General features: G+C 36.8%; 1 pseudogene; it reads right to left on the bottom strand.

The window, feature by feature from the left end:
- On the bottom strand, positions 1-22,511 carry LOC149156554 (uncharacterized; annotated as a pseudogene).
- Positions 22,512-24,246: the final 1,735 nt, after the last annotated feature.

The raw sequence follows: 24,246 nt of genomic DNA, 5'->3' as shown, positions 1-24,246 counted from the left end.
TCATACTCTTTGTATTTCTTTTAGCCATTTATCAACACATGCCACATGGTGGTCATGGTGACAAGGAAAAACCCAGATTTTATCTCCTTCCTCATATTCTGCAAGGCAAATGTAGCACTGTGCTACTTCATCATTTACATTTTCATTTTTCTCAGGTTTCTTGTGATTCCTGATGGGAAATGAATTGACAACAAATTCAAGTGTTGGCAGTGATACATGAGATAATGATGTTGTCTATGAAAGAGCAACTGATTATTGATGAATCTCATCTGGTACCTCAATCAAGGCCTTTGCAAGCATCACTATGCGTTAAATTCTTACATGTGTGCTTGTCTCTTTTATCAACACATAAGCCTCACAAGAGCAATGACCATCTGCATGGGTACTAGATGCACAAAACCTTGAATTCCTAGAAGAGGTTCCATTAGAACCCTGTGTAATCTTTGCAATGCCAAGACCTGGGATCTGAAATGCCATCTCCTTTCTTCTGAGTCAGAGTTTCATCCATTATAGAGTACATCATGTTCTAAAGCATCATCATATGGTACTCCACTAAAATCAAGAAGCCATCTATCCTTTGTAGAACTAAGATCACCAATGTCATCTACTGACGGAAGTATAGCTAGAGTCAAATTCCTCCTCCTAGAAGTTCCTCTGGTCAAAGCATCCCACAGTCTCCTCCGACTGTTCCTTCTAGATGATTCATTCGATGAGAGACTTACCGCCTCTACTTGAAGCATACTCCTACTCTCTGATTCTCTTAGCTCAGGATTAGTCCCTGTTAAATCTTGAGAAATAGATTCTTCACCTATTAATTGAACTTCAGATCGTGTAGAATATGGAACCACATAATGGAGATACTTGTCCTAGTAAATGATAAAAAATTGGGCCCAAAATCCATCTAGCTGACATCTACCAATGGGCTCCGAGGACCAACCACAGATGTAACTAAGAGTCTAGAATCAACAAATACATCATCACAAATTCAAGTAGAATCAAAAGTTGTTGCAGACACTTGTAGTAATTATAGCTCCTCCCATAACAGGGTTGTTGGAACAGTAACATCGGTTTGTGTTAGAACCGTTATAGAGTCACCCTGGCAAAAACTATACATATTGTAGAATGTTCATTCAACATTAAAGTTACTATGTTAAAATCCTATCAATCACCTGAACTAAACAAACAAACAGAATCAACCTTAAAGACCTTGACCTTTGTCGAATATAGTAGCCTTCCAATGTTGAAGAAACACCTTCAAATGACTGCGATTATGAAGGGCCATAAATAGAGATTATATTATCGAATCATGTTTAAAATTCATCCTCTGTCATGCCATCTTTGATAAGAATCATATCATGAAAGGATATGCATTGTTGCTAAAACAGGTTCCTTCCATGCATCCATATATCGATTTCCATTACTTACATGCATCTTTTCTGTTGTATGTCAGACTAAAAATCAAAAGGAAAATCCATAGAGTTGGACGCAAATTTGGGACACTGAAAGGAATTATAACTTTACATGCTAAGGCATTTTATCATGATGTACCTTTGAGATACTCAAAAGCAGCAGATGTCTTGTAGATTCAAAATAAACCACAGTACAATATAAAATGTGATAAGAATGTAGGAAAGCGACTAGTAAATGATTAAATGTTAGGTTAGTTTAAATAAATTTCCTCAGATTAGCCAAGGCATCCTCGATGAACAAAGTTGCTTGAGATTGAGACACAGACAGTTATGTATTATTTGAATAATCAGGTCAAGCTCGCTCAGATTTTTCATCCTTTCTCTCATGAAATGCACTTCTCAAATGAGATATGCCCATATAGCGACATTGAACACCCTCAAGAAAGTTGTGCCCTGCATACATTATCCAACGGGTCCAATCCGACCCCCTTTGGCTACCTTACTCATCATATAAGACCCTACCTTATTTCTCAGACCCTACCTTCTAGTCTATGATCTCTGATCCATATGATTGATGGCGTTATTTCTCTCTGGAAGAGGGCTCGAGGTAGTTAGGCCATGGCCCAGTGGCATTGCTCCAATGCCTGCTCGCATCTGTTTCCATCTCCATTTCCACCTCTGCCTCCACCTCTGTCTTTGATCCACTCTTCTCTATTCTCAAAGAATGTAACCATCTAACCATCCAGCATTGTACTCGAACCATCTAGTCAAAAACCCTATACCTATCTAATCGTGGCCCCTTCATGCGTTTCCAAAAGTTATGGAGCCGAGAGTCGATTTACAGAGGCCGAAACCCCTGTGGGATTTAACAAGAGGCTGAAAAAAAAGGCCTTATTTTAAACTACCTGTACACAGATCTATCTGTAGAGTCTCCACAAGAATATGAACATAATTCTTTCCTTCCCTGTTATTCTAGGTAGCACCTGGTGTTTCGGATTATAACTATTTGAATCCTTCAAATATATCATTGAAATATTGATTCCAACCACGATTTTATTCAAGTATTCATGGTTTTATTTGAGCGAGATGCTCTAATGTCACTATCAAATTATAGATCTCTGGTAAAAAAAAAAAAAAATGCGGCATCAACATCTCGGTGTGAAACCCTACTGCCCTTAAAACTTTGAAAAGTGGTCTTCCAGAACACTGCACTGGTGGGATGCTCCCATACTATCAATAGTGCCCTGCGGAAAACTTTTAAACCTTTTACCTTTGTTTACTGTTTTCATTTATTAGGTCAATGGTTCTTAGTTTGAGTACTTGGGATAGTGGATGATTAACATGTTGTGATGAGGGTATTTCAGGATTTATCAGTTTGTAGTTGATATTGGATATTTTTGTTTTCGCTAAGTCATATATTCTTGGTATATTAGGCTACGCCCTTATTATATCAGTTATTTTATTTAGCCTCTTAAAGGTTGAACTTAAATTAAACTTTGTCCTTTGAATTTCCACTATTAATTACACTTTGAATTATTATAATTTATTTTGTTATTATGGTTGGTTTTGTAAATACAAATAATATTTTTTTTCTTTAAATATAATATGCTCGTATTATATGTTGGGAGTTGATGGTGTATACATATTGTTAGAATCCTATAGTGATAGGATTCATAATTTTGAATTGGCTAAGTTTGAGCCTTGTAATATTGTATATACCTTTGCTTTCTACAAATGTTTTCCATATTAATAATTTAAAAAATGTGAAGAGGGTATGTCCTAAAAGAAAAATAAAAGGACAAAAAGAATAAGAAAATATCAAAAAATTAAAATATATGAACCCAAAAAAAAAAAGATCATGAAAGTGTGCAAGTCTAAATGCCACTACTATTTTACTGCTTTACTGTCTTAAATAATGGTTGTGTGCATCTTGTCATACATGCCACAACCCATAGTAGTCAATTTGTTTAATCTTGGCTATTTCATTCTTTCAATTTTATGTTTATAGTTAGAGAATAAAATCTGACCAAACAGTTTAATCTTGGCAGATCATTAGATAGGTAGAGAAAATAAAAGGAGCTCATCAGTTTAATCTGAGCCCTTGGATGATATAAGGTTAGAAGTAAATAGTTTACTTTTCAAAAGAAAAATGAATGATAAGAGTTTGCTAGTCTAAATGCACCCAAATAAAATGAAGAAAAAATGGTAGTTTAAGTAATGGGTAAGTAGAAGAAAGGTGGCTAAAGTATAAAGTTGATTGGATAAAAGCACATTTATCGTGCTTGATTATATGTTTCAATGTTCATGAGCATTTAAGAAGGCAAAACAATGATTTACAAGTTCACTTAATTAGCTCCCCTTCATTATTTTCATCCCTTTACTTACTAATTTCCCCATCCACAAGTAAAGTTCTAGTACTTAAATCCTTCAAGTCATAAAGGCTCAGAGCATTTCTCTGACTTTTGGTGGGACCGAACCCTTGGCTTAACGACTTATGGACATCAAGTGTTAGAATTCCCTTCATGAAATTCATTTCCCTTATTACCCTAATAAAATCCCTTTTCATAAGGTTAAACTCAATTTGCCTATGAAAAGTAAACAACCCCTTGTTAAATTCCATGTCATTCAAAAAACCCACAAAAACATTTTATCCTAAGTATGAAATGTATGTGAATAAAATGCGCAAATTTTACAATTATGCTTAGTGGTATGTTCACTCCGCACATTCATTTCATATTAATTTTTAACTTAATTATATAATTCCTGATATATCTTTTCCCGTATATTAAATAAATCCCCTATATAAATATCCCAACCCTTAGTTTAATTATAAACTATAAATTACCCCATATCCTGACAAAACCGATAAATCCTGGCATTAAGCCCCTCCTGATCATTTAAATCCGTGATTAACTTGTAATTAATCCCAAAACACCAAGGATTAAACTCATGGGCCCCCCCAAAACCTATGCTCATATCACCTACGCACATCCCTCACCTGACTCCCGTCCGATCTTCATCTCCCTCATCCGACGGTCCACAGCTATATCGGCTTCACCCGACGGTCGACCTTTACTCGCCTGATAAGGTGGTTTTCCCCAGCCCCCCAACTGTTACGTGTCACGTGCTGGCATAGATTAGGTGACCCCTCCTAAATACCACCTCCTCCACAAAAGCGGTGTGATGGCTTGGGAAAACGCTTCCCCACTCAACCCGAAAAACCATCATTGTTCATGTGTAAATTACCCGCCAAAAAGTGACCATTGCTCCATAAAAAGCCTGTGAAGCCCTTTTTCACCTTTTTTTCTTATTTTCTCTTATGAACCTCTGCGAACCATTGCGACACCTGCAAATGCTAAATTCACACATTGAACTCAAATTTCAACCTTGAAGAAGCTACAGAGACCCCAATCAACCTCTTTGTCCGTACCAGAGCCATTCAAACTTTTATTGTTTCCGAGAACACCGAATTTGAATCCAATTCACCTAATTCCAGGTATTTGAAGACGAATTTTCCAGAAAACCCTTGCAATTTGAAAATGTTCAGTCTGTGAAGTGTTTTAATTAAGTAAAATTAATTGAAATTTCTTTATATTTAAAATTATGTGCCCAAACCCTTCTGAAAGCTTATAGTTTCCGTCAAAACCTCTAAATAAACCTGTGAAAGTCAAATTCAAATCCACAAGAACTGAATTATGGCTGCCCCTGTCGCCATGGATGTCAGACCTATCACAACTCCCCATTTCGACCTAGACCACCTCCCCCTGGCGGACAGGGATTTTCAAATCAGAGACACAAGTGCATATGAGGTCCTGCTCAAAATTCATATTTGAACCATTCTGATGACATTTTGAGTAAAGACAGATATTTGAACCATTCTGATGACATTGGCCTTTGGGACTCCAATCTGCCTAAATACCAGTTTCCCTAAGTACATATTTTCCCTGAAATTGTCCATATGTGCCATGCCTGTTACGTTCCCGGCCAGAGAGCTATAATGTCCCCTAACCAAAAGGTTTTGTTCATGATCACAACTATGTGAATTAATGAGATGTTGCAAGTCCAACCAGATCCAAACCTGACCCCACTCTCCACTGGGGATTTTTTAGACCTATACACCAAGTTGAGTCCCTCTAGACTGGCCCAAATATTTCAAACTTTCATTGTAGAAGAGAAGCACATTCCTAAAGATGACCCTCCATATGTTTCTACCATTTTATCTGAAAGGGGCAAGCATATTGTGACTATGATATCATGCTTTTTGGGCTGCACCCCTGATGAATTTGTTGATGAGCTCATCTCACCCCAGGAAAGACTCCTGCTACTTTGTACAATTATGCCCAATTCATAGCTGAGAGGATGCATGAACAGTTTACTAGAATTCACAATGAAAGAGTATTCAAGTACTCATCTATACTATACCATATGTTTTTGTACTATCAGTCAGACAGATTTCATTTTTCCCTCCAAAAGCTTGATACTAGAGGCTAGCCCAGGTCTATCATATTTTGGCTACCATTATTCCACAAGTATTCATCACCATACACTTATACAGACTTCATTGATTCTTTTTTCCATCTAGTCATGACCATGCTGACAGGAAGTCCTCCACCTAGAATAAGTCAAGATATCAAAAGAGTCCTCTAATTATCCAAGCAAAGTAAGGTGGGAGATTGGTACCTTTACCAAAACCACACTGAAATAAGGATTTATGGTTGCCAACTAGCACCATACAAACTACCCAAATACCTCCCCATGAGGTTATTTGCTCTAAAGTATTATAGGCAAATAATGAACTCTGATGAAGTCAATTTTGTCTCAGCCAAGAAAAGAACTCAGTTCAAAGTCAAAAATTAGTTAGGCCCTTTCATTTTCAATTCTAGAGAAGCAGGGCAGGAAGCAGATATGATTTTGCAACAAATGAAGTTCCAAAATAGTTTCATGTGGAGATATGACCCTCAAGGGTTTATGACTAAACTTAGACAAAAGGTCAAATTGGGGCCTTACATTCATCACCCCATACCAGAGATAGAAAGATAAGCCAATCAATATTAGTGGTTGGAAAACACTCTTGTAGACAAGGATAGTACAAAGGTAGATGTTGAAAATACCTTATGTGATTTAGAAAGATAGCTTGATGAAAGCTCATTTCTGCAGGTACCACAACAAGAAGCAACCATGAGTACCCCTGCTATTTTACAGACTCCTCAGAATGAGGAAAAGAATCCCAAGAGGAACAGAGAGGGAGCCTCCAATTCAGGCATGGACACATCCAATGTATAGTATGAAAGCAGCCAGAGCAAAAGGTCAAGGCTAAATCCTGTTTTAGAATAGGAAGACATAGAAGGTTCAGCAGAAGTAACTAATATTGAGTTTGGCATGAGCAGGGGCACAGCTCCATCTGGAGAAACACAGGAGCCATCTACCTCACACACTCAAATGTTAGAAAGGAATCTCAGTGTAGAAGTCTCCTCATTCAGTAGGCCTGCTAATAAAGATAAGGATATTAAGGATGGGTTCAAAGAAATAAAGATGAGAAATGAGAAACTCGAGGCACAGTCTTATGCACAGTATATCAAGATTACACCTACCAATCAAACCAGTTTGATGTTAGCTTTTGACATCAAGGAAGGAAAGATGCAAATTTCTTTCATAAAGAAACTGAGCAACTTATTAAGAAAAAGAATGATGACATTGTAGCACTCAAAAAGCAATTGAAGATACCTCAGCTGCAGCATCCCCAGACACAGGAAGTCTTGGAAAACCAAACCAGACATGAAGAATTGATGGACTTAGTCCTAAAATTAAATGATCAGTTAAGGGAGACAGAGAAGGAATTGGACAGTTTAATCCAATTGAAGCAGACTAATATTGCCACAACCTCAGTGAATGTCATCCCAACAGTCTCAACAGTTGTTCCTTCCACATTGGCTGCCTCATTGGCTCCCACAGCTCCTATGGCCATAGCACAACAGGTTTCAACAGAGTCTACATCAGCAGTAGGTACATCAGGTGAAGAAGCAACAAAGTTAGTTCAAGCTATGGAAGAGATGTCCATAGAGGCAATAGAGATGAATAAGCTCAAAGAAAAGGTGACAAGCTTGGAAACTAATTACAAGCTTACTAAAATCATGCACAAAGAAGAAGTGTAGAAAGCTGTCAGGATGAGTGAGAGATTAAAAGCCATGGAGAAGGACCTAACGCTAGAGGAACCCCTTGGGCAAGCTAAGGAACTATTTTGGGCCAATATAATTAACTTTGTCAATGATATTTGGCCATCTATTCAGGTAATTTTGAACAGATATATTTGATAAAGATGGCTACAGAGGCCATCCAAAGAGTAAAAGAAGAATTAGGATAAATGCCTGAAGATGCCACCAGAATTATCCAGTTCCTTAACAGTAAAAATAAGTATGAGCTTCAAGAATTGGAAATAGAGGACAGAATAGAGACAATTTTGGAGGTGAGAAAATTCCTTTCCAAGAGAAACTTAATGTTGAACCTGAAGGAAAAATGTTAGAATATGCAGGTAGTCGTTGACAGATTTATGGCTAAGTTTCAAATTTTTAGAGAGAAAGGGTTACCGAGTCCCTTAGTAATAAATGAAAAGCTTATGACACAGCAGGATTACAACAGCAAAATCAGAGAGCTAGCAAAAGAACGGGTCAATACATCATCAATCAAGGCATTTCCAACAGGCAAAGTACTTTATCAGACATTTTAAAACTTGTTTTACCTCCATCATGAGGTAAAACACTTGTTTATCAATAAGCCTACTTTTGCCAAGTACACCGAGGCAAATGAAATATATAGGAGGATGATAAAAATCCAATTACTTGATGCTAAAGCATGGGAGAAATTAACTAATTTACTGTAAGAAATATGCAGTAAAAAGGTTAAAGTATAGCAAAAGTAAAACATCCAGGTAAAAAGATGAAGACAGATCAGCAGAGTTAAAGTGTATCAGTGTCAAAGTGTATCATATGAACGCCAAAAGTAAATGAAGATTCCGGCGTGAAAGATCAAACAACAAAGCAGCATAAAGGGCTAAAATCAAACCATAAAGACCGGCAATACCAAAATAAAAGGGACAACATGAAGCAGTTCAATAGTTGCCTTTATCTTCCTCCAAGAAGATATTTTTATTTCCTAGATTAAATCTCAAATTAGTTTGAGATATTTTGTAATAACTTTTGTATAAATACTTCACAATTCGAAGTATGTAGTGTGGATTCTATTAGACATTTCTATAGACTTTTTGATCAAGAAAAATAAGAAGGTTATTGTATCAGTTGATGAGCCAGCAAGCTGGATTGTTTAATAAAGATCAGACTGTTCCAAGGATTCATGTGTTGAGTGAATATCAGACAAGTATTTTCATGTGTCTTTGTCAATTTCTCAAAGTTATCCATATTCTTATATGTGCTTCAATCTAAATGCTATATCTGGAAATATATTTCAGAACTTGTTTAAATCACTCTCTGTTTTAACAGTTAAGCATTTGAATGTTTTCTTCTGATATTTCAATTAAAGAATTCTTAATTACTCTTGATTTCATAAATAATCCAGATTAAAGGATTCTTAACTACCCTTTGATTTCGATTACCCCTGCTTTCCTCATTCATTATCCGGGTTTGAGAACCACTAACTGCTCTCTCACCCTGAGTGAAACCCTTTCACCCCTCTATCTCAAACGTCTAAAATACACTCTGCTATCTTGCCCTTGCAACATCTCCTTTAGTGAGTTTATCCAGCCTCGCTTCCTTATCAATTGACTCCATAGCCCAATGGTTCAAAAGACATCAAGTTATGCATTTGTTTAAGAGATCCCACCACCCATTTCAAACAAAATCAAAACCCCTTGAACAATCATAGCTAGCCTAAAACTCCTTAACTAAAACAAAGTTAAAACTTAAAGAGAGAGCCCTCTCTAAGCATCAGGAAGGCTAGGTCCTGATCTCTAAAAATGGATAGTGGTTACCTTTGGTTTTTCCTTTTTCTTACTTCAAAGTAATTATCAGAGTTATAACACATACATTTATATATTACTTTTGCGGTTAATAGCCTTCAAGTATAGTGACTGAGCCAAATAAATTTTTTATCAGTTGTTACTCAAGATAATTAAACGCGTCAAAGTTACTCAATTTTTTATCAGTTGTTACTCAAGATAATTAAACATGTCAAAGTTACTCAAAGTTTTTATCAGTTGTTACTCAAGATAATTAAACACGTCAAAGTTTTTATCCCATATTATAATGGGAGACATCAACATCATAGTTATTATCACATAGAGTTTTTTTTTTTTTTTCTCAATAAACTGACCTCCACATCTTCCCACCATGAATGCATTTTAAGTTGTATCACTCTTCCCTCATGTGTGTCTTAAGCATGAAACCAAAGACAAGGTTCTTCATTAATTCTTTTAAGTCTTAGTTTTCTAAGTTGTTATCAAACTTGTCATAAACCAAATAATTAATAATTAATAAAATTGTTAATTGAGAACTTGGAATTTTTTTTTTTAATATTAGAGTAAATAAATTAGAGTATAATGTTATGATAATGTAGAGGTTTTGAGTATAAAAAAAAAAGACACCCAACTCCATTGCATTGCACAAAACATAATTCTCTTTCTTTTAGTAGATTTTAATACATTAAAGTTGTCAAATGTGAACAACAATAGATTGGTATGTTAGAATCACTTACAATATACAATATTATTATCTTAAAACATGTAGCACTAGCCATTCTATATACATCAATTGGATAGTATACATCTAACAATAATGTCAATATTGAGTTGATTGAGACAGTTAGGCATCCACTTTGAAAACTAATCTAACGTTGTTGATGGAATTTCAAAAGGGAACCTAGTTATAATAATGTGATTAAAAATGGTAAGTTAATGTTTATGTGAATGCTCAAAATGTATAAGATGGATTTAGGATGATTATTTAGGGATATCCAGAGATATTTGAGGGTGACTAGTAGTGCGTGGTAGCACTTTCTTAGATAGCAATGGGGGAGGATTTAATAGACCCATGGTTATCTTCTCAATATTAGAAATATTCGTTTACAAGAACAAAAAAAGGAAAACTTGCACCTATCATTATGCAAAACATGTGTGATCCAAGTAAGAATTGACTAGGCCCTAAGTTGTGCTAATAAATCTTACGTATCATACAGATATTGAACAGTTCAAAATGGTGAGAACGCGAAGAAATCAAGGCCAAGGAGAGTCATCACAAGGACCTCCTACAAATAACCCATTACCTTCACCGGAGTTGACTCTCATCTTGTGTTCCCTAGAAGCGATTAATGAGACCTTAAAAGGGGGCTAAAAAATTGAAGTGGAAATTGAGCACCCTCCATCAGGGTTAAGAAATCTCGAGGGATCAAGAGACTCTGATAGAGGACCTCCAAGCAAGGATATTACTAGGGAGCTCCAAAAGATTAAGCTCCCAGAGTTTGTTGGAGGTCATGCCAACGAATATGCAAAAGCCTGGTTAGAAGGAATGAGAAGGTGCTTCGTACTAAGGGATTATAATTCCAATTCAAAAGCTAAAATAGCAATATTCCAACTCAGAGATATTGCTTTGAATTGGTGCGGTAACTTAGAGCGTCAACTACATCTCACTCCAGACACGGTTACTTGGCAGTTATTTGAGGAGAGATTCAGGAAAACGTACCTACCAGCCTATTATGAAGAACAATAGGTAGGAGCCTTCCATGCCTTGGTACAAGGAAATCATACAGTTGAAGAATATGAGATTAGATTCATGGAATTGGTCAAGCATGTCTCCTACATGGATACTGACTAGCGCCAAGCGGATCATTTCATTTATGGATTGAACCCTAAGATTAGGGAAATGGTGTGAATGTGGAAAACATCCTTAGTTGCAGAAGTTGTGGAACATGCTTGTTATGTTGAAGAACACTTAGACTTAAAGGGTGGAAAATAAACCATTTTTCCACAACAACCAAGGTTGATGGGGAAGGCCCCTTGTACCTTCCCCAGGGGAGGAAGTTTGAGGCCACCACCATATGGAAACAGGGTTGTACCTAGAGCACAAACAGTGGGGATTTCAATGGTTACTAGTGCAGCTTCACCTGCAGCTTCAAGGGCATGTGCAAATCAAGGTCATACGCGAGGAGCAACAAGTAGGGGTAGGGGTCCCAAGGGAAGGAACTCTTTCCAAATAACTCCACAACATTCGGTTCAAGGTCTACCACGCATCACTTGTTGGGGATGCGGGGGACCTCATTACCAGCGTGACTGTCCTGAGTTACAAACTGGTAACAACCATAGAGAAGGAAAAGCACCAATGGGTGAGAAAGTAGCCACCATCAAATCTATGCAGTAGTTGATAACCAACAAGTTGAACACCAGCCTATCGTGGTAGAATCCTCAGGTATTATAAAAAGTAAAAATTAAAATTTTGTTTAATTCAGGTGATAAAGATAGTTTCATTTCACCAGTTGCATTAGAAAAATGTGGCTTGGAAGCCTATGAGCACAATGACTTTAAGCAAGTTGAGATGGCTTCTAGGATAAAACAAGTAGTAGGACCTAGTGTTGACCAATGTCAGGTAAACCTTGGGGTGTGTATAACTAATTTGAAGGCATGTGTTAAAACATTGGGGACATATGATGTAATTATTGGAATGGAATGGCTAGAAGCTCATTGAGCCTTGGTAGATTGTTTCAAGAAGAAGGTGATTTGTTTAGATGATGAAGGTAGGAAAATTGAGATTTTTGGAATCAAGAGGGGAGTGTCGATACGATTCATATCCATGATGAATGTAAAACGTTGTCTCTGACAACGTTGCAAGCTATATGTAGTTGAGGATGTAAGTGACCAGAAAGGACCCTCCCTGGATCAACACCCAATTTTTTCATAATTCAGGATGTTTTTCCTAAGGAATTACCTAGATTACCTCTGGTAAGGGAGATTGATTTCACAATCGACCTAAAACCTAGTGCGGAACCAATATCTAAGATACCCTATAGGATTAAAACTCCAAAATTTTGTGAGTTGCAGATGCAATTAAAATAACTCTTAGACTTAGGATTTATCAGACCTAGTATTTCACCTTGGAGTGCACCAGTGATTTTTGTCAAGAAGAAGGATGGTTCCTTAAGGCTATGCATATATAATAAGGACTTTCATAGAGCCGCAATAAAGAATAGGTACCTGATACCCATAATAGATTACCTATTTGATCAAATGAAGGGAGTAGTGATTTTCTCAAAGAATGATCTACGATCTAGATACCACCTATTGAGTATTAAGGAAGATGACATCTCAAAAATTGCATTTCAAACTTGGTTTGGGAACTACGAGTTCATACTTGTTCCATTTGGTTTGACCAATGCACCAGCAGTATTCATGAGCCTCATGAATGGTGTGTTCAGGAAGTATTTGGACCAATTTGTCCAATTCTTTCCAGACAACATTCTTGTGTATTCCAAGAATGAAAAGGAGCATGAAAAGCACCTAAGGGTTGTATTGACTTGCTTAAGGGAAAATCAATTGTATGGGAAATTATAAAAATGTTCCTTATTTCATAAGAAAGTCCATTACCTTGGGCACATCATTTTAGGAGAAGGGATTTCAGTTAACCTGGAAAAGGTGAAGGCCATAATGGATTGGCCAATACCAAAAAATTCTCATGAGGTGCATAGTTTTATGGGGCTAGCAAGGTATTATCGCAGGTTTGTGGAATGGTTTTCGAGGATTGCAAAACCCATCACCACATTACAGCGAAAGGGGGTCAAGTATGAATGGGCATATGAATGTGACACTACATTCACAGAACTAAAGAGGTTACTAACTAGTGCACCGATCCTTCGAGTCCCGAACATGGAGAAAGACTTCACTGTCTGCACCGATGCTTTGAAGCAAGGATTGGGACTAGTATTGATGCAAGAAGATGAGTAATAGCTTATGCATCTAGAAAATTGAAGAAACATGAAGATTCGTATGCTACCCATGACTTAGAGTAAGCAACAGTGATGTTAGCTTTGAAACTGTGGAGACTCTACCTCGTTGGGAGAATATTTGAGTTAAGAACAAATAATCAAAGCCTAAAGCATCTCTTCACTCAAAGGGATTTGAATGTTAGACAAAGGCGGTGGAGCAAATTCATAAGTGAGTATGATTTTGAGATCTCATAGATTAAGGGAAAGGAGAATGTGGTGGTTGATGCACTAAGCAGGAGGCCACAAACCATCTCCCTAGTGGCCTTAAAGGTAAATTTGAGGGAACATGTGTTAGAGAATCTCTTTGAAGATAGTTGGTATCTAAAGGTTATCTCAGCACTCCAGAGTGGGAAGCAGATAGAACCAAAGTTTGAGGGATATGTTCTTAAACCAGGTGGACTAGTGAGATTTCAAGGGAGAATGTACATACCTAAGGAAGGAGGTATAAGAAGGACCATCCTCGAAGAGTCACATAGAGCACTATATTGTGCACATCCTAGAGTGAAGAAGATGTACGCATACACGAAGAAACTCTTCTTTTGGGCAGGCATGAAGCATGACATAGTCTAGTTTGTCGTCAAATGTCTTGAATGTCCACGAGTGAAGGCTGATCATCACCATCAAGCAGGACTCCTATAACCACATGACATCCCTATGTATAAATGGGAGGTAATTTCTATGGATTTTGTTGTCAGTTTTCCACCACGTCACAGAGGCAAAATGCTATATTAATTATAGTTGATAAGTTAACCAAAAGTTCCCATTTCATTCCAGTAAGAGACACTTACGATGTTACTGATGTGGCATGAGTTTTTATAAGTGAAGTTATTCGACTACACAGGTTACACACAAAGATCATTTGTGATAGAGACTCTCGATTTACATCTAAGTTTTGGACAAGTTTGTAGTCAACACTAGGGACTCAGTTGGACCTGAGCACTGCATATCATCCAGAAACAGGTGGGAAGACTGAAAGAGTAAACCAGGTTATGGAGGACATGCTTAGGATGTACATCATGGATAATCAGACTCAGTGGGAAAGGTACTTACCATTGGTAGAGTTTTCCTATAATAACAGTTACCACAGTTCAATCGGGATGCCTCCTTATCAAGCTCTATATGGAAGGTCATGTAGGACGTCGTTGAGTTGGGAAAAGTTGGAAGACCGAGTAATAGTAGGGCTAGAATTAGTTCAAGAAATGGAGGAACAGGTAAAACAAATTCGACAAAGGTTAGAGGAGCACAAGATAGACAGAAGAGTTATGTTGATTCACATAGGATTGATCACAGTTATGAAGTAGGGTACCAAGTTTTTATTCGTATTCAACCCAACAAAAGCACCATTCAGTTTGGGAAAGGGACGAAGTTGTCACCTCGGTTCGTAGGACCTTTTAGGATTAAGCAGAAGATTGGAACAGTTGCCTATCATCTTGTAATGCCACCCCATTTGCATAAAACTCATGATGTTTTTCATGTATCTATTTTACAACATTATGTTTCTAATGAATCTCACAAACTGGATTGGAGGGAATTGCAGGTCTCGGACATGGGAACCATAGTGGTCGAACCATTACGCATATTGGACAGTAGGGTTCGACAGCTCAGACGTCGCATGGTGGACCAAGTTAAGGTCCAGTGGGACAAGTATAGCCCAGGATCTGCTACCTGGGAAGATGCAGAGACTATACGTCGTGACTACCCCTCACTTTTTGAGCATCTGTGATGCCCATTTTTTACTTGGATAGCTACCTATGCTAAGGTTCTATTTTGCAATTCCATGTTATTTATTTATGAACGCTATGTGATATTGATGCATTTAATTGGACACATGAAACTACTTATATAAATCATTTGATGGATTAGGTATTGATGATGGAAATGTTTGATGTATGACTTACTTGGTGATGATTTATCTAGTGCATGACTTATCAGAGTTATTGTTGTTTCATGTATGGCTTAAGTGGATATGATTTATTTAATGAATGACTTAGTGAAATTATGATTTATTTCCAGTATGAACTACAAAATTGACACATGGATACTAGACTTAATAACATGATGTTTAATATCACTTATCTATATATATCTTGTTGTTATAGAAATGCATGAATGAGACCAACCCGTAGATTGGAAAGCATTATATGATAGCCAAGATCTACTCTTCCATTGGGTAAGGTCGAGACATCTAATGAGGAAAGCTATGGTGTGCATTGTTCTGTTACATTTTGTATATACTGGATATACACTCTTATGACATGGGTAAAATGTAAATGGCAGATGACAAGACTACGTGACTGGATTATTCGATGACAAGTATCCAACCAACATTATAGTGTGGTACATATTAGGGTGTTGACCCTAGTTGTGAGGAGGGGTGAAGGTGTTTCCCATCGTGTAACCTCCAAACTTGGAATCATGGGAAGCCAGCGATGGACACGCTCCCCTAGACGTGTGATGACGATTGCCAATTGCCTGCTAGGGAAGTTAGGTCAACATAGTTGACGCTTTCGCCATATTGGTCTTATCAGTGGTTAGATTAGTATAGTCAATGCCACAGTATATAGCAGTGGAGGATGGATAGGGTGGGAACGAAAGTAGGCTAGGAAGGATAGGAGGATATAGATTAGTTGGAAACTCTTGATGGGATGTGATGTCATTGTCTGACTTATCAAATTTTACTACTATAACTCTCTCTCTATTTTGTTATGCCTTATTATCAAACTGCTTTGAACTCCTTGTATCTTTTTTCACTGTAACTTCGGGACGAAGTTTTCTGAAGGAGGGATGTATGTAATGCCCTACTTAATCTTATCGTGCAAATTTTACTAGTGTTTATGTTATATACCTAGGGGGGATAATATGGGGTACCAAGGGAGGTACCCAAGGTAATAATGTAATAATGGGATGGGCCATAGTAATAAATAAGGTGGTTAACCCATGTCATGTAAGGGACCACAAGTAGTTAATAATAATGTAATGGGCCCATGGTATTAGTGGATGGTATGAGGAAACCATGGTAATGACCCATGCTATTGTATGTATGAGGCCTATATAGAGGTTAGAGACTCCACATGGAGAGATATGAAGAGAAGTATTCTTGTATGAACAGGCATATGGCTTGTGGAGTGTTCTCCTTCCTTAAGGAGTGAATGTATGGTGTTGCCCTACCTTAAGGGTTTGATTAATAAAGAGAATCATTTCTATCTATTTTTATCTTGTTCTTTCTTGGGTTTATTTCTGTTATCATATATCTTTTGGATTAGATCTACAACAAGTGGTATCAGAGCTCTTTCTTGGGCAAACCGTGGAGAATTTTTTTTTAATTTTTGCAGGGATTTTTGGGTGGCGAAATTGCAGATCAGATCTGTACATTTTGGTACAAGATCTGCAAAATATAATTGCAGATCTGTATTCCTGGTGAAAAAATAGCCGATTTAAAAAAAAAAATCGGTTGCATCGGAGTCCGGATGAAGAAGATATCGCTGATTTAAAAATCAGTGGGGTTGCAGACAATTTTCAGGGCAGCGATTTTGCGGCGCAGATCTAGACGTCCTGGTACAAGATCTGAAAAATCTAATTGCAGATCTAGATTCTTTGGGAAAAAATACCTAGCTTCAAAAAATAAATCAGTCGAATCGGAGTCCGGATGAGGGAGATATCGCTGATTTAAAATCAGCTCTTTTTTCAGAAATTTTGGGTGACGGCGGGAATGTAGCAGCGCAGATCGGTAATTCCATTGTCTGAATCATGATTTCTATCACATGGGTAGATACAGAATGTGTGCTCCATTTCCAAAAACAGGTTATAATAGAGATTCTGAGAAATATTGACGAAACTGTGACAATTTCAATTTTTCGCCAAGTAAGTGAATCTTTTTTTTCCAAACCATTTATGGCTTCTAGCAAGGTTTTATGTTTTACAGAAACAGATAATGGTTCTACTATTGAAGAATGCATAAAAGAACACAATTTATTATGGACACCTCATTGGAGAACTTTTATAGTGTTTAATTTTGAAGATGAGGCAGCCACATGGTGGGGATTACTTAACCAAAAGAAGTGTTCCGACCTGCCCAATAAAGAATTTGAAAAATTACTTTTAGACAGATGGTCTCATGCCAGAAAACAAGATAAAGAGAAACATGTGGGGTTATTTCCTACTAGTATATCCTTATTGCAGGTTCATGGATTGATTCAGAAAGAAAAGATTATTTTTCTATAAATCCTAGTTGCAAGCATAATCTCATAAATGTCAACTTGGCAAAAAAATTGCAAGTTCCAGCGAAACAAATTGAAAGTACACAGGTTGATGATGAGGTTGTTCAAATTTATAAGGATTTGAAACTTTCTATGGATAAGTATGTGTTTCATGGTGATTTTTATGCTTCAGATATGGATAACATGGATGTTGTTTTGGGATACCCTTGGATGGAATTAGTGGGTACTATAAATATTAATGTGCAGAAGAAATTCCTAAAGCTCTGGTATAAAAAGAAGAAAATTACATTACAGGATATTTCCATTAATAAGCAGGTAGAGTCCAAGGAGGTTGAAGCAGAAGATGTTACAGGGACTGACATATCAGATGATGAGCAGTTGATGGTCGACAATCAAACACAAACAGAGGTTGAAGCTGAAAAGGTAACAGGTGCTGACACATCTGATGAGGGTTCAGTGGTTGAAGTAATATTGGAAGATAAGGCACCACATCAGGCACCACAACATGCACCAGATAACAGTCAGGCTCCAGTAAGGGGTGAATTAAAGAAAAAGACATTGTGGGTTAAAACTTCAACATATCATCACCCACATCACCCCGCAAGACAACCATCAAGATGGAAACCAAGTAGTCACATGACGGATAGCGAGGAGAGAAGATCCACCTACTACACATCAACACAAAAGAGCTGCCACGGTCAACTTCCATTTCAAGCGAGCGAGGCACCAGCGAGATCGACGGTTCACCTTTCTCTTGGATGGCTAGATGCACGTGCATGGTACCAGTGGACTACTCTTTTGAGTAGATCTTATTATTTGTGTTCTTCCCATGTTTCGGGGACGAAACATGCTTAGGGGGGTGGAATGTTATATACCAAGGGGGGATAATATGGGGTACCAAGGGAGGTACCCAAGGTAATAATGTAATAATGGGATGGGCCATAGTAATAAATAAGGTGGTTAACCCATATCATGTAAGGGACCACAAGTAGTTAATAATAATGTAATGGGCCCATGGTATTAGTTGATGGTATGAGGGAACCATGGTAATAACCCATGGTATTGTATGTATGAGGCCTATATAGAGGCTAGAGACTCCACATGGAGATAGTGAAGGATTATTGTATGAACAAGCATATGGCTTGTGGAGTGTTCTCCTTCCTTAAGGAGTGAATGTATGGTGTTGCCCTACCTTAAGGGTTTTATATCAATAAAGTGAAGCATTTCTATCTATTTCTATCTTACTGTTTCTAGATATATTTGCATTATCTTATATTTGTGGATCAGATCTATAACAAGTGGTATCAGAGCTAATACCAATTGTTGTAGCTCCGATACCAATTGTTGTAGATTTCACCCGGAAATATTATAGATCTGATATAAAAATATAAGACAATGCAAATAAACCCAGAAATGATATGAAATGATTCTTTATTAATCAAACCCTTAAGGTAGGGCAACACCATACATTCACTCCTTAAGGAAGGAGAACACTCCACAAGCCATATGCCTGTTCATACAAGAATACTTCTCTTCATATCTCTCCATGTGGAGTCTCTAGCCTCTATATAGGCCTCATACATACAATACCATGGGTCATTACCATGGTTTCCTCATACCATCCACTAATACCATGGGCCCATTCCCCCTAGGTATATAACAGTTTAAATTACCTGAAAATATTGACTTTTAATTATCAAGAAATATTGGTACATACCTACATGGGTGAAACTGTAAATTTAATACTAATATAATTTTTATTACTATTCCCAACTTACCTCCTCAAATTTAAATTTTGATAGGATATGGTCTCCTTCCATTTATTCCAATTTATATATTCATATCTCGTCCCCAAAATGTCCTTTCAAATTTACTTGTGAGAAGATATGGTCCTCTCCAATTAATTACCAAATTATATATTCATATCTCATCCTCAAAATGTCCTCTAAAATTTACTTGGGAGAAGATATGGTCTTCTCCAATTAATTACCAAATTACATATTCATATCTCATCCCCAAAATGTCCTCTCAAATTTACTTGGGAGAAGATATGATAAGAAAAGTCAAATGTAAGGATGAGGGGGTAGTTATAACATTGATGATAGGTGGTTGAGGTGGATGGGAGAAAGAGGCATAAAAGGGAAAGGATGATGGGAGGAGAGGGGGATCTTTGGTCTTGGTTTTGGTTTTGGTTTTGGTTGTGGTTTTGGAGGATTTTGTTTTGGGAGGAAGGTGGAGAAAAGAGAAGGGAGCGAAGGAGAGTATTGGTTTAACTTGAACATACTACATTTGGTTGAACTTAGGCTCGGAGGGCTAGGGAACCTGTGGAGGTTTCCTGGGCTAGGAAATACTTCCTAGTTGGCTGGGAGGTAAATCCAGTGGGTAGCCAAGAGGAGCATCCCAACGGGTTTAGGAGCTCAGGGGCATCTCAACTAGGCCATTGGAACATGTATTCCTCTATTTATAGATTACCCATGTAAGTGATTGCAATGAAATGTTTACTTATTTAATTGTGGGAAATAAATTTTAATGGTAAATTATCATCAATTAAAAGTTTAGTTAGAAATAAGTTATTTCCTATTTTATTTTATTTAAAATTAGAGAAATTTAGTTTTGTTAGAGGACCCTAGGATGGAGCCTTACACTTTAATACTAATTCTCCTTCTAATTGTTTGCTCAAATCTTTAATTTCCCCTTAATTAGATTCCTACGTGAGAGAAATAAAAGTTAGTCTTTAATTAATTAAAATATTTGCTTTGTAAGTATATTGTGGTAAATGCAAATTACTTATCTTGTTTCATTAATTAAATTAATTGGGTAAAACATCATTTGCATACTTCACTTTCTTAACTTTAATTGTTTTTATATGATTTGACTTCCGCATTAAAACTCGGTAAATACCTACTAAATATAATAGAATCTTTGGGTTAAAAACGTATTTCACGCCATTAGTTTTGTGAAAGTAAATGTATTTTAAACAAATTCCCAACCCAAAAAGTTTCACGCAATTTTTTAAACCCTTCACAAATTTGAATGAAGTTATATTTATATTAATCGTCGAATGTGGAGGCTCTAAATTTTCCAACTAATGTGAAGGTTTGTTGGAATCTAGAGATATGAGTTTCTTTTAATCGATGATTGATCCCTCACATCAGGTGGAGATTTGGAAGGTGTATAAACCCTCCCGTCCAACCATGCTCTACGCAAATTCTGAGTGCAATGCAGCCTGAGTGGCTGAGGGACAATACTACTCATTTTTTTATGACAGGACACTGCTGCAGGATGGGGTCCTGGGAGGACATCTCTGCGCAATTTCTTAATGCAGGGCAGTCAGACTACTCTGCGCGTGTCTAGATAGCAGTGTTGGTTTCCTGACTACTCTGCGCATTTCTGGGGAGCAGTGTTGGCTTCCTGACTGCTCTGTGCATTTCTGGAGAGCAGTGTTGGCTGCCTGACTTCTCTGCGCATTTCTAGATAGCAGTGTTGGTTGGGCAGCTGAGGGACAACACTGTGTAGTTTCTGATGACAGTGGGTTCCAGCTGGGGAAGGACACTGGAGGAAACTGGGAAACTGGGTAAGTATGAGATCAGTGAAACATATGTAAACAGTGGTAGGACTCAACTATTATCACACACAAACACTAAGTGATACAATGTAGACCATCCAGAATGTATAAAACATACTATGCTTGATGCAACAACCTTCGAGACAAGAGTGTGTGAAGTGAGAGTGAAACATGTCTATGTAATGAAAACAAATCATACACAAAATATTTCCCTTGAAACAAAACAACATTCCCTTTGAGTGATAAACAACAATCCCTATGCCCAAAGATGACACATACTGCATAAATATGAGAACGTGAACAAATCTTAAGATCAAGGAGGAGGGTTGAGATCATCACCTTACCAACAAGTGACCAGGAAAGATCGATCACAGGATCCAAGGTAGGCTCTAAAATTTGCATGCGAGCCAAAATTTTGGAGGGTGGTTGTAACCGCTACGACACTATGGAAAATGTACATTTTGGTAGGTATAACAATATTGCAATTAGTTTCACAAAGAAATTACAGATTACAAGTTATGAATGAATGATACTTTATATTATAATTGAGGATGACCTAGATGACCTTATAACTTTTAAATATAGAAAAAACACATATGGAATAGGTGAAAAGAGAGAGGAAAGTGATGTCAAAATGTGGACAATTCATGGATTCAACATCCCCCCACACTGAAGATGTTGCATGTCCTCATGCACAAAATTTCAAACTAAAGAGATGCCCTATCACTAAACCACTCCTGATGCATGGATCAAAACATCCAAGCATGTTGATGCCTCTTTGTTCTATACATCTAGTGACCATTAGGGATTTCTCATCAAAAGCTTTGCTTGTTGTCCCCTTATCTTGTTTTTGAGGATTTTTTTGTTTATTTTAAATTTCTAATACTTTTTATACTAATGACACATTTCCAACATAATAGTATCATTTTGAGCCTTCAAAACATCATTCTGTGATCTTACTACTTCGTTCTCCTCTTTGATATGTATGTTCAATACTTCTAATTCATAAATCTTTTGTTTTAGAGTATTAACAAATTATTTCTATATTTGAGAATTAGTGTTGATCTTTGGACAATTCATAAGAACATCATTATGTAAATAATCTCCATATCATTTAGTTTCCACAAGAGAATTTACCTTTTTCTGTGCCCTTTGTTCTAGAGTTTTGAAGTAATCATAGACTTGTTGTTGAGAAATATCAATCTCATGAGTCTTTCTTGCCAGACTTTGACGAGATAGAGGTTCTTCTATTAATTTTGTCTCAACATTGTCTTCTTCGTCAAGATCAATGGTCTCTAGAGGTCCTTGACTCTTCTTCTCATCTGCGCACTTAGAAATCATTTTGCTTCTCCTTAGTTTTGTTTGGGCTCTGCTACATTTGACATGGTTTTTCTTTTATTTCCTTGTTTATGTACTTTTCTTTTATTTTCTTTTACAGTCTCTAGTTTATCTCAATATTTGTTGACTTTCTTTCTTCTAATATTGTCTTGATTGTTTTTCTCTTTTACTTCTTTCAAAAATTGGCTCAGGGGAACATCATCTTCCGTTTTATCATGTCGAATTTTCGTCTCTACTAGTTCGTTATCTAACAAACCCTTGGCTTTCTTCTATGTAGACTCAAGGTTAGGGTTTTGGGAAACCCTATGTCGGCTCCTTTTGGTCTTTGGTTACTCCTCTTCTTCTGAAACTTTTATGAAATGGTTTCTAATGAAAAATTCCTACCAATTATCATTGATGGTCTTCAAGTGTGCCTAAAAAAGAATTTTTACCAATCCATGGTGATATAGAGCTCTGTCAATATTTCTAGAGTCCCTTTGTATATTAAAATCCATCTTTTTAAGACTCCCCCTTGAGTAATATGTCACATTTAACTCCTTCCCTTTAATAAAATGCATTAATAATCTGGCATGGTAAAATAGTAGGGTTCCAAATCTACCTTCACAAGTAAGAAATTTTTGAAGCACTAATAACAAATTTCTCCATTTAGATTTGAGTTACGTAACTAAAATTCCTTTCTTGAAAGCTAAAGTGTCCATACCTGGATTATGCAAGAATGTCTTCCATTGCTCATCCTTAAGTATTTGATTTTTAAACCAACTTTCTCCATACCTTGGGAGCTTTGTCGCCTCTGCTACAAAGAATTATGTGATTTTCAACGTTATATCCCCAATCTTGGCTTCCACAACATCAAACGCTTTGGAAAATGCTCAAGTAACTTTTGGTTCATAACCATCAAAATTTTCAAAGAATTTAAGCCATCCTATCTTCTACAACTGGTCTCTGACTTGTGGATAGGCACTAAGAAAATTTGGTCCATTCGGTTCGTATTGGATGATAACACCTATTGTGGAAGTGAATTTGTGCCCCAAAATTGCATCTTATGACAGGGATGGACAGAGGAATAAGCAACGAAATGGAATGAGTTGATGGTGGCAGAGTTGGAGTGAAATAGGTCATAAAAGCAGTGGTCAAATTTCAATGAAACTCTTCCACTTTTATTAATGATCTCCCACAATTAAACAGATTTGATTTGTTAGGACCGTTAAAATTCAGGATCTTTTGAATGATTTGTATGTGATGGAAGAGATTTTGATGTGATGGAATGAAATATGAGTGTAAACAATGGAGTGAGATATGAATAAGGATTATTGGATAAGGACATAATTAAGGTCATCATTTAAAAATAGGTATCATAAAAATTCAGTAAACTCATAAATCTATTGCTTTTTAATGAAATTTTATTTAATGTCCTATATGTGTACCTTTTGATGCATTTACATTCCTTCTTTTTCAGGTTCATGATATTTGTGGATGTTGCAGATTGGAAATGCTTTACAGGTTTTCCATTGGCTGCAAATTGTGCAATTAGCTATGGATTGCAAATTCTACAGTTGTGCCTTCAACTTTGTTGTCTGGTGAAACTTTTTGTTGCGCTAAAAGTTCATAATATTTGTTGACTATGTTGAGATTTCTCTTTAGACGAGAAACAAATTCTTCCAAAGATTTTATTAGAACTTGAAAATTTTATTATTTTTCAAATAAGAATGAGAGATAAAAGAAAATGGGAAAAAGAAAG

The sequence above is a fragment of the Pinus tabuliformis genome, chromosome 9 (genome assembly GCF_031772625.1).
Source record: "Pinus tabuliformis cultivar Carrire ecotype Pingquan chromosome 9, CPIR1, whole genome shotgun sequence".
Classification (NCBI taxonomy): Eukaryota; Viridiplantae; Streptophyta; class Pinopsida; order Pinales; family Pinaceae; genus Pinus; species Pinus tabuliformis.
This window is presented reverse-complemented; position numbering and strand designations above follow the sequence as displayed.